Here is a 14,828-nt window from a genome sequence, read left to right as displayed (position 1 = left end):
GTGGGTTGAAAAGACTGTGCTTTTGTGGTTCCTTTGTTGCAAGCATCCCCATTATCTATTGTTGCAACGATTATCTATTTTACTCTTAATAGTTAATGCAAACTCTACCTCAGGAAAAATAAAGTAACAACCCCTTGGAAATGGCACTTAAATGTGGCCAGCATATTTAACTTTGACTCTAGAAGAGTATGTGGTTTCCTCAACACAGGGTCATGAGTGTAAGAATCTAAAATATGGAAAAATAATTTGATGCAAGCCCCTGTAGGCCTTGAACACCTTATATATATATATATTTTCTGCAATAACATGCTTTTCTATCTTTAAAAATAAACTCGAGCATTTGGGTTTTGAGGGGTGATCTTGCTCTCCGGAAACTTCAATAGAATTCTCTGCGCCACAGAAAGTTCCATCCAGAAGGAGAATTTTAAAATTGTTGTCACAAACTACTCTTCAAAATGTGCCCCAAGAAGTAAGAAAGGAAGACGTTTGAATGATGTGACAACCCAAGATTTGTCACAGTGCCATTTTATGTACAGGAAGGCAATGCTGCTTGCCATCGGGCAGGGACTGTGATGACCGACGACGCCCTCTTATGACCTGGAGAACGTGTACCCAGGATGTGCACCACCGCCTATGGCCAACTCAAAACGAGAGAGCGCAGACGACCAGACAGCCCTGCTCAGTGAGGCAGCCACCGGCAAGAAATGCTTTTTGAATCAGGTCTCGAGGCTTTTTATCCTCAAAGTAACAGAAGTAGGAGAAAACCTCATGGGAGGGGGGTGGCGCCGTGGCATTTTGTCTGGATTTAATTGTACACCGGAATGCAAATGGAAATGGTTTTGCCTTTTAGAAGGCGGATGTCTCTCTCTGAATTAGAGGGGGGGAACAGCAGTAACGATGTTACGGCAGCACATTGCAGGCTACCAATTACCATTCTTCACCTTTTTTTCTTTTGCAGCAAAAGTTCCTCGAATAAATTTGTGTAGGGAAAAAGCAGTCTCTTACATAATGTACTGGCCTGATGGGATTCAATTTTGAATCCTAGTGCTTGCTTCTCGGGCATGGTGAGGGGTGGTGTCAGGCTGCAGTTTCTCTACAGAGGCGGATTTAGGGTTTTGGCACCCCTAGGCACTGTGGGGGACTGTCGGCCCCATCACTCCTCTCAGGTTTGAACAACAGGGAGCGGAAGGTCTAAGACACACAGTCCCCTCCTTTTCTGTGGCAGCTCACGGGTAGATTCTGTGGCAAAAATTTAAAAAAATTCTGAAGCAAATTGGAAAACGTTTTCATCTTTTTTTATTACATTATAAAAATAAAAGTAGTTTTAAATTATATTTATTAGTATAATTAATCTTATTTTTATTGGTGAAGAAATGAGATCTCGAGCAGAGGAAATAGACCTCAGAGGTGGGGAGAGAAAGGGAGGAAGATCAGGAATGGGGAGAAGAGAAAGGGGGAAGAGCATGAGAAGGAGAAAGGACTGGGGATGGGGGAGAGGAGGGAAAGAGGGAGATTGTATTGAGAAAGGAAAGGAAGGAGTGAGAAGGGTGGGGAGTGGATTCCAGGAAGGGAGGTTCCAGGATCTGGGTGAGGGAGAATTTGAATTGCAGTGGGAGGGGACCCTCCTATGCTCTGGTGCTGCTCCCCCTTGCATACATACTCGGCACCAGTCCCTTCTCTCAGACACAAAAAACTGCCTCCTAGCCTCATTCTCCTCTCTCATACACACACACACACACACACACACACACACACTCTCTCTCTCTCTCTCTCCCAGCTGATCCCCCTCATCCTACAGCCTCTCCTCCCACCTCCCACCTCCTAATCTCCCCTTTGCTCTGTCTGCTGCAGATCTGATCCCTTTCCCTGCTCGCTGCCTGGCGGGGGGTGAGCTGGATCAGGAAGGGGAGGGCTGTTCTCTGAGATTCAGCCAGCCTGCTACCCCCCCAGATGTTTGCCACCCTAGGCACAGGCCTAGTGTGCCTACTGACGAATCCAGGCCTGCTTCTCTAGCGGGGGACCCCACATCTGGTCCCTGAGGGCCACAAACAAGTCCGGTTTTCAGGATTTCAACAACGAATACACAGGAGTTATGCTTATGTGCAATGGAGGCACACAACTAGATCTCCTGCACTGGAGAAATCCAGATTAGACTGCTGCCCCTTAGAACTGATTTGGGGACCCCTGCTTTACAAGCAGCCCTAGCCCGTGACCCCTGGCCAAGGACTGTCAGTGGTGAAATGGGGGAATCTTAAAAATGGGAAGGTACACCGAAAACTGGACCGAAATGTCCGCTTACTATCAGAAACAATGCTGCGGGGACTGCCACGTTGAAGGCCTGGGTTAGAGTCCAGGGTCAGGGCTCTGTTATTTGGGTCAGTTGGGGATGCTGCAGAGAGGGAGTCTCCATCATCACTCAATGGTGAAATCTAATGGCCGGATTTAGGGCCCACAGTAGCCCAGTTCTGGAGGGCGCCATGGTTAGTGGCCACTGGTTGAGAGCTTGCTGCAGTGGCTAGACTGAGCCTTATTTGGGGGGAGGGGAGGGGGAAGATAATAAAAAAAGGAAAAATAAAATCACTAGGTAATCAAAACTCATAGCATCATAAGACCATAAGAAAATGCCCTGCTGGGTCAGACCAAGGGGCCATCAAGCCCAGCATCCTGTTTCCAACAGAGGCCAAACCAGGACACAAGAACCTGGCAATTACCCAAACACTAAGAAGATCCCATGCTACTGATGCAATTAATAGCAGTGGCTATTCCCTAAGTAAACTTGATTAATAGCCATTAATGGACTTGTCCTCCAAGAACTTATCCAAACCTTTTTTTAACCCAGCTACATTAACTGCACTAACCACATCCTCTGGCAACAGATTCCAGAGTTTTATTGTGCATTGAGTGAAAAAGAACATAAGAACATAAGAAAATGTCATACTGGGGGTCAGACCAAGTCTCCATCAAGCCCAGCATCCTGTTTCCAACAGAGGCCAATCCAAGTCACAAGTACTCAAACATTAGACAGATCATTTACCAATAGAGTCCTGGCCCAATTTAGCAGGAAATGCAAAAATTGCTGGGTCAACAAAGACAACATTCAGGGTTGGTTAAAGTGCTGTGAGAGTTGGTTTCTTTGTGAAAGGATCTCTTTCTGGGAGGTGCAGCACTTCCTCCTGTAATACTGACGTTTAACTGACCAGCTCAGTCCCATGTTAATATCCCCAGAATAAGTGAGGGCTTCCCTGAAGCAGCTTTTTTTTTTACTTAATAAATATTAAATAGGTTGGTTGTTTGCATCCATATGTTTTTCATCTTGAAATAAGATGTCTGATTTATTTCGTTTTATGCCACTGTTTTCCTGCTGAAAATTATGGGACATTTCCCGTGATAAATCTGGCCCGAATCTTGCACTGGAGCAAAATTTTAATAAGCTACATTATCTGCATATTTATTCAAAATGAAATATATAAACACAGTAACATAGTAGTGTCAGCAGAAAAACACCAAATGATCCATACATCTGTCCAGCACCTGCCACTCCATGCAGGTTACCCCCAAGTGCCTGTTGGGTAATAACTGCCGCTCCATGCCTTATGTTAAGAATAGTAATACTTACAAGCAAAACCAAGCAACTGTGCAAAGTATCTGTACTTTGTCTTTTGTCATGCTTTTATCTCTTAACTCGGGTGCATAGAAGTAATGAAAATATTTTGGCTGCACTGCAGGGCACAAAACAGTCATCCGCAGACAAATATTTCTGGATGACATCTCTCAGCACATCAAGGCAGATCTTCAAATGTCAACTAAAAACAATTAAACAGGAAGGTGGGAAGGAGGAGATCTAAACAATAGAAGGTCTGAGAATTAAAAAAAATAATAATCTAAAAACAAACAGAGCTCCGAGTCGTCTTCCCAGTGCACTATTGTGAACAGCTTTTATCTCCTGAGCAAGTAGTCAGAACTGGGATGATGTGAGAATTTGGTACTGGACTCTGGCTGATAGCTTCTCTTCCAGTACCTGCAGCAGCAGCTCCAGAGCCCAGGTGGGTGGCACCATGCCATTCTGACATTTAGCAGAAATCAGACAGGAAACACTGCTGATTTAATCCTGAGCCCAGTGAGGATGCATCTGCTGTGCAGGAGCCTCAGGTGAGCGTAGGGAAGCAAGAATTCCCAAATGTGGACACAGTAAAGGCTGCTCAGGCAGTTAGTGCCTTCCTAATGAGACCATCCTCAGTAAAATACTGCTAAGCATGCTTTACTCTTAGTATTCAATCAGTTTGTAGTACAATTCTTTTCTTTTTTAAGTGTTTTATTCATCTGAATATATTTTTTTCAGTAGATAAATATCTCCAGCAATGGTTCAGGGTTTTTTTTTTTTATTATTAACAGAGAGCACATATTTCAATGTTTTCTCCTATTTTGTGTCTATGGTAAAACCCTTGAAAATCAAACCCAGAATGTTTAAACTTCCCTCTTTGTCTACTGGCACAGTTCTACTCTTTACAATACTTTGTTCAGAATAAAAGGATTCCTTTCTTCCATGTAGAATATGTAGTCTGGAGTTTTATTTAACAGGTTGCTTCTACTTTGCTACATAAATCTAAATGATATAGTAAAGATTTTTTTTTCCAACCTCCACAAGTCATTAATGATTGTGAAACAGGTAGTCAGTGACACTTCACTGACAGGTGACAATCTGATGGAAGATAAAACACAAACTGAGACCTGCAACAAATTAAAGTAATATTCCCAGAGCAAAAACAAATCCTTGTAAACAGCTAGGTTGGAACTTAACCCCAGGGGCTGCAAAATATTTTTTCCATAGAAAAATGATTGAGATTCGAATCTCAATAACTGTTTTGTTTCAACATGTGCTAAAATCTGAACAAATCTATGGAAAAGACAATCTGGATTTCAGATCATTCCCAATGCACTGGCGGGACCCTGAAATCAACCTCTTCCAAATCTATAAAATGACAGCCTCGGCTATCCCTCTCTGATTTCTCTTCGGTGCTGTTTAAAATTCCGCAAAACCTGAATTGCAGAGATTTGGGGCGGGGGCGTACAAATTCCACATTAAAATCGGGAAACCTTACAGCAAAAAACGGTGAGCAGTGCTGAATTCCCTTTGAGACGTCACTGCGTTGGCAACGGGATTGGAAAGCGAAGGTTGAATAAGCTCTCGCATGTCCGACCAAAAGTGCGCTCGCATGCTTAAAAAGTACTTTGCAGTGCAAGTGATCCGGAAGACGCCTGAGGTCGGAGTGCCCAGAAAAGTTCCAATAAAAAAAAAAGCGAGGGGGAATAACCCACTAACAAGGCAAACAAAACCGAAGCATGCAACCTGGATGGCTTACCTGTTGCAGGCGCTCTTCCTTTGGCGGTGCTTCCTCGTCTGTCCCTACGAATGAATAACAAGAGACTTGGAAAGGTGAGCGTCCTGCTGCTGATGCACCCCAGCCGGCTGCTGCACAGCGTCTCCCAGCGCGAGCCGCAGGTTGCCTCAGAGCGCGCGCCGCCAAGGGCTCCAGCTAGCGGCGGCGGCCTTTCTATATATGGGCACAGGAAGCGCTCGCGCTCCCCTAAGAAACCGCTGGATGTGGCGCGCGCTGGCCCCCGAGCTGCGTGCGGTCTTTCCGCGTGCTGGCGCGAGGCTGACAAGGCGGGCTGGCTTTACAAAGGAGAGGGGGCTGTGGGTGGTCTGCACGGTGCCAAGGGAAGAGCAAAGGGAAATGGACCGTGGGGGGATTTTTTCCCCCTTCTTAGAAGCTCTTACCTCCGTGCATTTCCTGAGGTGTACAAGGCTCTCTTTTTCTGCAGTTTTGTCACAATGTCGTAGGAGTGTGGTTACTGTGTTAAAGATGAATTATAAAAGCCCAACGCGCGTGGAAATTAGGGGATGCGCGAACATGTCGGGCCATTGTGGGCAGAGTGGATTTTAAAAGGTGGTCGGATATCCATATAGTTGCCACTGCGCACACAAATGAAAACTTAAAAAAAAAGGGGGGGGGGGGGGTGCTGGGCGTTCTGGGATTTAACCACAAAATTTGCAGGTGAATACCTATGCGCACTTTTGCATGCCTGGATCCCCTGCAGCAGGGGATCCAGGCATGGGATCCAGGCAGGTATAAGTAAGAAAACAAAAAAAATATAGGCAGGGTTTTGAAGGTCAGGACTAACGGGGGGGGGGGGGGGGGGGGGGGGGAGGGATTGGAAATCCTATCCCTTAACTGGGCAAAATGGGAATAAACTGGGAAAAGGGGCAATGGCGTTGGGCACCTGTCTTTTAAAATCCTTCCACTTACGCAGCAGAAGTAGCATTTGCATGCACAGGTGCACACCCACTTAAAATTGCACACAGATGTGCATGGTCAGGCTATTTTATAACATGCATGCATATACACATACATGTATGTTATAAAATGAGTGCATCCCTGGCCATGGACCGATGAATGCACCCACACACCACTTTAAAAATGACCACCCCCATGTCCACAGATGCTAACTTTCAAACCAGCACGCAGGCACACTTTGGCGAGCCCAGATCTGTAGCGATTTTATAACTTGCACGCACATATGCACAGATGTTATAAAGTACCTTGAGTGTGCTCATGTGTGCCAAATTTTAAGTGGGGAGAGGGAAAGAAGTGGGAGAGGGGAATGGTCAGAGAATAAGGAGGTGGGGCAGGGAGAATAAAGGCAGAAAGCATAAACAAAAGTAAATAAGAAAATGAAACAATGAGAAAATAAAAAAGACAAACTAAGAACAATACAAAAATAGAAAAATATGAAAATCAGTGAAAACAGTAAAAAAGCAAAAAAAAAAGTTGGACAGGGTGGGATGGAATTTTTCTCAGCTCCAAAAGATGTTTGGCAGGCACCTAATTTTTGTTTATTTTTAATTTCTAGCCTTTACCATTGTGGTGAGTGGATTTTTGTGTCTCTGTGGTTGTGGTGCTAGGGTCTGTTCCTCTGTTTTGTTTTTTTAAATATCTTTATTAAAGCAATATTCAATAAACCTATAAACCATAGTGAAGAGCATTTTTCCAGATGATAATTCTTAATGCTCTAGTTACATCCATAGTAAAGAGACAGACCAAGGAAACTACGGGACCAACGCCTGGCTCTTGTGCGCTGGCCCTCCAGGAGAATACGGATTTTCCCACTATCTAGCCCGCCTCATCTCCCTCCCTACCCAATACCTTAAAAGTAAGGACATACCACACTCTAAATTGAGGTAACAAATGTGATATTCAAATAGGAGTATGTAATATGATATGTTTAGATAATGATGAACATAATTAGCTATGAATGAGTGAAGAGAATGTTGAGCTCACAGTGTGGTTGGTGCATAGAAAATATTGGTTATAGAGAGAAGCAATTGCTACTATGCTTGGATATGCTATTGCTTTATTGAACTTAATAAAATATTTTTATATATGGAATATTGCAAATGTGACTTTGATAGAGATACTCTTGTATACATATATATTAAAATTTGTTGAGTACCCATATAATTGAAGTATCTAAAGCCAGTATTCATATAGAGAGAGAGGAACCCTTCTTAGGGGGGGAGTCACAACTATTGCACATCCCGGCTGCGTGGGTGCCACGACTGGGCCTACTCACCTCACGCTACCCTCCACTAGCTCCGGTCTTGCCACTGCCACCAGCTCCCAGTGCCCCCAACGCTCACCGCGGCCCTCTCTGGCTTCCTCCATGCTGCAGGCCTCACAGCGGAGCTCCTGTCGGGGCTCTGCGTCTTCGGCTGCCTCGGCCCCACCCCTAGGCACACGCACAGCCAACATCCTCAGTCTTAAAGGGCCAAGTGCGGGAAACCTGACTCAGATGCACCCCGATGACATCATGTAGCCCTAGCGTAAATAGCGAGGCCCTGTCCCCAGGACCTCGCCTTGGAAATCGGGTCGACACTGTGGTGTGCTAGTTTGCCTATTCCATGTTCCAGCGTCTCCGTGTGTTCCTGTGTCCTTACTCAGGTAGTACCTTCTCAGACTGATCTCTGATACTGACCTCGGCCTGTCTGACTACTCTCTCGTCTGCTGCCTGAAACTGACCCTTGCTTGCCTTGACTACGCTCGGACTGACCTTGGTATTGACCCCTGCTTTGGCTGACCACTTCTGGATGGATACTCTGGCTTTGACCCTTGCGCTTCACTTGGACACCCAAGTGAATACCAGACCAACCTGCTTGGATTCCATCCATGGCCTTCACCAGACTAGACCCGCAGGTGCTGCCTGTCTCGCCCGGAGAACCTTCCTGAACTGTTACCTCCCTGAGGTCTCCGGAGATTCCAGTTCGGGTCTAGTCCATCCTTTCTGCAGGAGCCGTGCACCCTTGCTCGTGATGGGCACATCCCTCCGCTACTTCTCCGGGAGACCATCTGAGGCCCACCTAAGTCCAGGCAGTCCGGGTACCCAAGGGCTCAACCTGTGGAAACCCCACACTGTTATTGGTGAAGCTCCAGCTAGCCTCTGTCTCCTCGTGTGCTCCACCTCCTGGTGGCAGGCGCTCTCTGGGTCCGACCAGAGGGCTGTACCAATCCTGCACCAGGGCACGGGTCCACCTCCAGCGCAACAACAACTAATTGCATGAATGGAAGGGGGGTGGGGGTGTGACTCACAAGGTTTGCTCAGTACCCTTCTATGTAAATCCCATGCTATTGATGCATTAGTTATTATCACCCAATGCAGAGAGGTGCACTGTCCTAACTCATGTTTTGTTAGCACTGGAAATTTTTCTCTGATCAGAGGTGGAGTAAAATTGCCAGCACTAGTGTTAGTCTATTGGCAGAAGCACGAGTTGTGGTACCAGTCAGGGTTTATGAACAAAGATTCTGCTGTGCACACCCACAGCATGTTTTCTGTACATAAATACAAGTTATGTTCACAAAAATATGTTCTATGCTGTTAATATTTTTATGCAAATAAATCATATTTTATGGGTTCAAAACACGCACAAATCATGTTCTGTGCACATAAGTCTTTTATGTGCAGAAATTATGATTTTTCTTTGCCTAAATCATGTCCAAGACATTCCTCCCATCCCCAAGTTAAAATGTGGACTCAGCCTGTGCTTTAAATGCCGCAGATCATCCGCATATTTTTGTTTGCGCACATTTTTAACTCCTGCTACATTAGCATAACATTTGCATATTGTATTGAGAGTTATAGTGCATGCGTTAAGAAATTGTGCTTTGAATTTCAGTGCAGTTTTAATGCAGAGCTTATTACATCGGCTCCAAAGAGTGTTTAGTGGGGGGAAATAGAATATAAATCCCCTTTCCTCTCATTCCTAACCCACTGCTCTAATCATTAAGCCTGTCCTCCTTTGCCAGGATTTGTAAAGCTTATTAAGAAGGAGACACTTGCAGAGAAAGATAGATGCTTTAATCTACATTTGAAATGTCATGGAGCAAAGGAATCACTGTTGTCTTCAGAAATTGAAAAAAAAAAAAAAAAGTAAATGTATTTGTCAGAGTTAGAAAACAGTCTGCAATTCTGCCACGGCAAAATTATATTTCAGTTAAATAGTGTCTGAACTAAAAAATAATCAAGACAAAGGGCTTAGCTTTGCTTCAGACTGATTTTCATAGCTAGGAGCTGCTTAAATATAAGCTGAGCATAAGTACAAACACATATTGTGAGATTATATTAATACTAAATTACATTTTAGTATTGTGACACATATCCATTGTGGTTTGGAAATCAGAGTCATTCAGAAACATGCAAGCAGCCACCTCGGGGAAAGGATGTCACAGGAGCTTTTTCAGTACAAGGACAGGGTAGCTTTTGAAGAAGACAGGGGAAAAGACAGTGCTATTAATGTTAATATTATTATCCCTGTGTAAATGCCAAATGAGACAATTATTTCAAAATAAAAATAACGTTGGTACAGTGGTAGATGTTCTGCAAGCGCTGTCAATTACTGATAGGAGTGCAGCGATACAGCTAATTATATTCTATGCTGGGAAGTTCTCTCTTGTTTTCTACGCAACAAAATCCTACTTGGTTATCTTTTTTGCTATGCAATAAGGCATGCTACTGCCTACTGAGGCTTAATTGGTAGGCAAAAAAAAGAAGGGTCTGTGAGCTCTCTCTCAGACGCATGCCCAAACACATTCTCACCCTCCTCCTTATCCCAGTCATCCTCTGCCTCCACCATTACTCGACCCCCTGGCTGCTCTTCAGCCACTAATGCTTGGGAAGCCAGCGGATAAGCAGGACCAGGAAACAGACACAGCCATGGGCAGCAGAACATAAGAAGTGCTATACTGGGTCAGACCGAGGGTTCATCGAGCCCAGCATCCTGTTTCCAACAGTGGCCAATCCAGGCCACAAGAACCTGGCAAGTACCCAAAGACTAAGTCTATTCCATGTTACCGTTGCTAGTAATAGCAGTGGCTATTTTCTAAGTCAACTTAATTAATAGCAGGTAATGGACTTCTCTTCCAAGAACTTATCCAATCCTTTTTTAAACCCAGCTACACTAACGGGTAGATTTTCAAACAGTGCGATTTGGCGTACTTTTGTTGGCGCATCAGGCGCAAACAAAAGTACGCTGGATTTTAGTAGATACGCGCGTATCCGCTAAAATCCTGGATCGGCGCACGCAAGGCTACCGATTCCTTATAGCTGGCGTGCGCCGAGCCGCGCAGCCTACCTCCGTTCCCTCCGAGGCCGCTCCGAAATCGGAGCGGCCTCGGAGGGAACTTTCTTTTGCCCTCCCCTCACCTTCCCCTCCCTTCCCCTACCTAACTCACCCCCCCGGCCCTGTCTAAACCCCCCCCCTTACCTTTGTCGGGGGATTTACGCCTCCCAGAGGGAGGCGTAAATACGTCTCCCTCCCTCTGGGAGGTGAGAATGTGTTTGGGCATGCGTCTGAGAGAGAGCTCACAGACCCTTCTTTTTTTTGCCTACCAATTAAGCCTCAGTAGGCAGTAGCATGCCTTATTGCATAGCAAAAAAGATAACCAAGTAGGATTTTGTCCTTGTCCTTGTATAATCCACAGGAGAAAAAAAAATCATTTAGGAACATAAAATTGTCACATTAAAAATTTTATAAAGAACCCTGATGTTGTGTAAATAAATTATAAACTAAATGTATTCATACTTCATCACATACATACACAAAAAAAAGCAATGAGAAATCAGTTTCTTCATTCAGTCCCTATGGTGTTAGGATATGAAGAAGAGAAATACATTTGGATTTATCCTGGAGGAGTTTATGGTGATGATCAGAAAGAGTTTTTAGGTTTCCTCTAGGTTAAACTAGTTTACTGGGTAATTAGCATAGTCTTGAATCTTGTAATAATGCCAGCCAATGTGGTTTTTAAATTATAGACACAAAAATATTTGAAATGAATACTACCATAAATAATGAACCTGAGGCTGAGTATCTGCTGTCATGCATAGGCAGGTTCAAGGTCCTGACGGGGAAATGTTTGACTTGAATAACTTGGTCAGCCTGAATCAGCTTCAGCTCTCCAGTTCAAGTCTGACTCTAGTTATTGTTTAAAATTCTGCATTTATTTGGATCGGGTTTGGAGCTACACAGATATCCAAAGGCAGTGGAAATCTTTGAAAGGTTTAAGTTTAATAACACTACTCACAACAAGTCACAGCAGTTTACAATTTTAAAAACGGGCCGAACTAAACAAGGAAGACAGGGCAGGATTTAGACAAGGCATTAAAATCAGCATCATATAAAACCAACAATACAAAAACAGCAACACAACTAAACCAATAAATAACGTAAAATATATACAACAGTAAAAGAACAATAGGCCTTACCCCCTTCAGACTTTGACTATAAGAGATACCCTGTGAATATTAACATTCAAACAAAGGCTTTAAAAAGGTGGGACACAGAGATTCAGATTGGGCTACACAAGTGAAGCAGCCAAAGGCTCAGCTTATCCAAACTGGTTTGTGGCTTGTCTTGATTTGGTCCCACTTACTCACCCAAACCCTGCCTCCATCAGTCAGCCCAGACTAGCATCGCATTCCCCATCCCTATATCTATAAGCCCTTCCTATTTTCCCTTTATTGTCATCAGGATTGAGAGTGCTTCCATCTCTCAGGTCCTCCTGAAACCAGGCTCGGCCAGTTCTAGCCAAAAGCCTCATCTCAAGAATCTTCTTCTTCACCATCTTCACCTTGTGGGAGAGGTAAGGAGGGAAGAATTTAACAGAATTTAACAGTATTTTTCTTAAGCATGCAAATTCCTTCCTTCGTTTCAATACTTTAGCAATTCAAGGTAAACAGTGCATAAAATGCTGTAAACTGTAACAGAATACGGACTTGCACAAAACGTATTGTAGTAGATGCAAAATGTCAAGGTGCATTGCCAAAGCTTTGTGGATAAGTTAACATTGTGCTAGATTGTTTACAGTTCAAGCTGTAAGTCCTTCACCTTTGTAAGCACATTTGTAACATAGTAAAATCAGAGTGAATTCTCAAAGAAATCTTGCTGTCAAAGTAAGGACTGAGCTGTCTAGATCAAAGGCTGTGAAGATTCACTGGAGTTCAACAGCTAAATTTAGCCTACCAAATTCTGGGTAGGCCCGGGGTCAGGCTTAGTCTGAGGGGAGAAAGTCAGGCAGAGTTGATTTTCAGCACTAGCTGCCTGACATGGCTGGCTAGTGCTGAAAATGAAACCTTCAGGGACATCATAGCCAAGTTCCAACTCCAGTTTGGCAGCCCTGGTGCTGCCTTGGAGGAGGAAGGCCTCATGATCAGAGAGCAACAACCTGGTGCAGCAGGAAATGATCCTGTAACAAGGACCTGGCTCTCCAGGTGGTGCATTGAACTCTCGCACTGAGGATGCATCTCCCAGGGCTACTGCCCAGGAGGTTAGGTTGGCCATCATAGTTGGTGATTCGATTATTAGGAATGTAGATAGCTGGGTGGCTGGTGGGCGTGAGGATCGCCTGGTAACATGCCTACCTGGTGCAAAGGTGGCAGACCTCATGCGTCACCTAGATAGGATTTTAGACAGTGCTGAGGAGGAGTTGGCTGTCATGGTACACATGGGCACTAACGACATAGGAAAATGTGGGAGGGAGGTTCTAGAAGCCAAATTTAGGTAGAAAGCTGAAATCCAGAACCTCCAGGGTAGCATTCTCTGAAATGCTCCCTGTTCCACGCGCAGGTCACCAGAGGCAGGCAGAGCTCCGGAGTCTCAATGCGTGGATGAGACGATGGTGCAAGGAAGAGGGATTCAGTTTGGAAGAAACTGGGGAACCTTTTCCGAAGGGATGGACTCCAACTTAACCAGGGTGGAACCAGGCTGCTGGTGCTAACCTTTAAAAAAGAGATAGAGCAGCTTTTAAACTAAATCAAAGGAGAAAGATGACAGTCGCTCAGCAGCACATGGTTTGGAGGAAGGTATCTTTGAAGGATACTAATGAAGCATTAAAGTTAGGGCATCCCAGAGAGGTTCCAAAAATAAGACAAGTAGTCCAAGTGCCTGTATTTATAAACTCACCTGAGCTAAAAGATTTCAATTTATCCCTGTCAGCTGAAAAGCAGAATGAAAATACAAACAAAAAACATACTTTGAAATGTTTGTATGCTAATGCCAGAAGTCTAAGAAGTAAGATGGGAGAATTAGAATGTATAGTAGTGAATGATGACAGACTTAATTGGCATCTCAGAGACATGGTGGAAGGAGGATAACTAATCGGATAGTGCTTTATTATATGCTATACCGGAGTAAAAAAGTTATATCGCAATGACAGAGAGGAGCATCTTAGTGGCGGGGTGGCACTTTATGTCTGGGATGGCATAGAATCTAATAGGATAAAGATCCTGCATGAGACTAAATGCATAATCAAATCTTTATGGGTAGAAATCCCTTGCGTGTTAGGGAAGAGTATAGTGATAGGGAAGAGTATAGTGATAGGGGTATACTACCGTCCACCTGCCCAAGATGGTGAGATGGACAATAAAATGCTAAGAGAAATTAGGGAAGCTAACCACATTGGTAGTGCAGTAATAATTGGAGATTTCAATTACCCCAATATTGATTGGGTAGGTGAAACATCAGGATATGCTAGAGAGATAAAGTTCCTGGATGGAATAAGCGACAGTTTTATGGAGCAATTGGTTCAAGAACAGATGAGAGAGGGAGCAATTTTAGATCTAATTCTCAGTGGAGCACAGGATTTGGTGAGAGAGGTAACAGTGGTGGGGCTGCTTGGCAATAGTAATCATAATATAATCAAATTTGAATTAATGACTGAAAGGGGGACAGTAAGTAAATCCATGGCTGTAGCACTAAAGTTTCAAAAGGGAAACTTTGATAAAATCAGAAAAATAGTGTAAAAAAATAGATATAGTTGCACTGCAGAAAGTGCAGAGAAGGGTGACCAAAATGATAAGGGGCATGGAACAGCTCCCCTGTGAGGAAAGGTTAAAGAGGTTAGGGCTGTTCAGTTTGGAGAAGAGATGGCTGAGGGGGGATATGATAGAGGTCTACAAAATCATGAAAAGACTTGAAAAAGTTAATGTAAATCAGTTATTTACTCTCTCAGATAATAGAAGGACCAGGGGGTATTCCATGAAGTTAGCAAGTAGCTCATTTAAAACAAATTGAAGAGCATTCTTTTTCACTCAATGCATAGTTAAGCTCTATAATTCACTGCCAGAGGATGTGGTTACAGCATTTAGTGTAACTGGGTTTAAAAAAGATTTGGATAAGTTCCTAGAGGAAAAATCCATAAACTGCTATTAATTAATAAGCAATAGTAGCTTGAGATTTAAATGTTTGGGTTCTTGCCAGGTACTTGTGACTTGGATTCACC

At 43.9% G+C, this 14,828-nt stretch overlaps 1 protein-coding gene across 2 annotated transcripts in view; it reads right to left on the bottom strand.

The window, feature by feature from the left end:
- The window catches only part of BAIAP3 (BAI1 associated protein 3), a 152,129-nt gene extending 146,616 nt beyond the window's left edge, over positions 1-5,513 (bottom strand). For both annotated transcript variants that reach the window (XM_029577623.1, XM_029577624.1), the window contains exon 1: positions 5,361-5,513. The gene's annotated coding sequence lies outside the window, so the exon portion shown is untranslated. The remainder of the gene's footprint in view (positions 1-5,360) is intronic.
- Between the last annotated feature and the right edge of the window lie 9,315 nt (positions 5,514-14,828).

Source organism: Rhinatrema bivittatum, chromosome 14, assembly GCF_901001135.1.
Source record: "Rhinatrema bivittatum chromosome 14, aRhiBiv1.1, whole genome shotgun sequence".
Taxonomy (NCBI): Eukaryota; Metazoa; Chordata; class Amphibia; order Gymnophiona; family Rhinatrematidae; genus Rhinatrema; species Rhinatrema bivittatum.
Note: the sequence above shows the minus strand (reverse complement) of the source record. Positions and strands in the feature narration are given on the sequence as shown.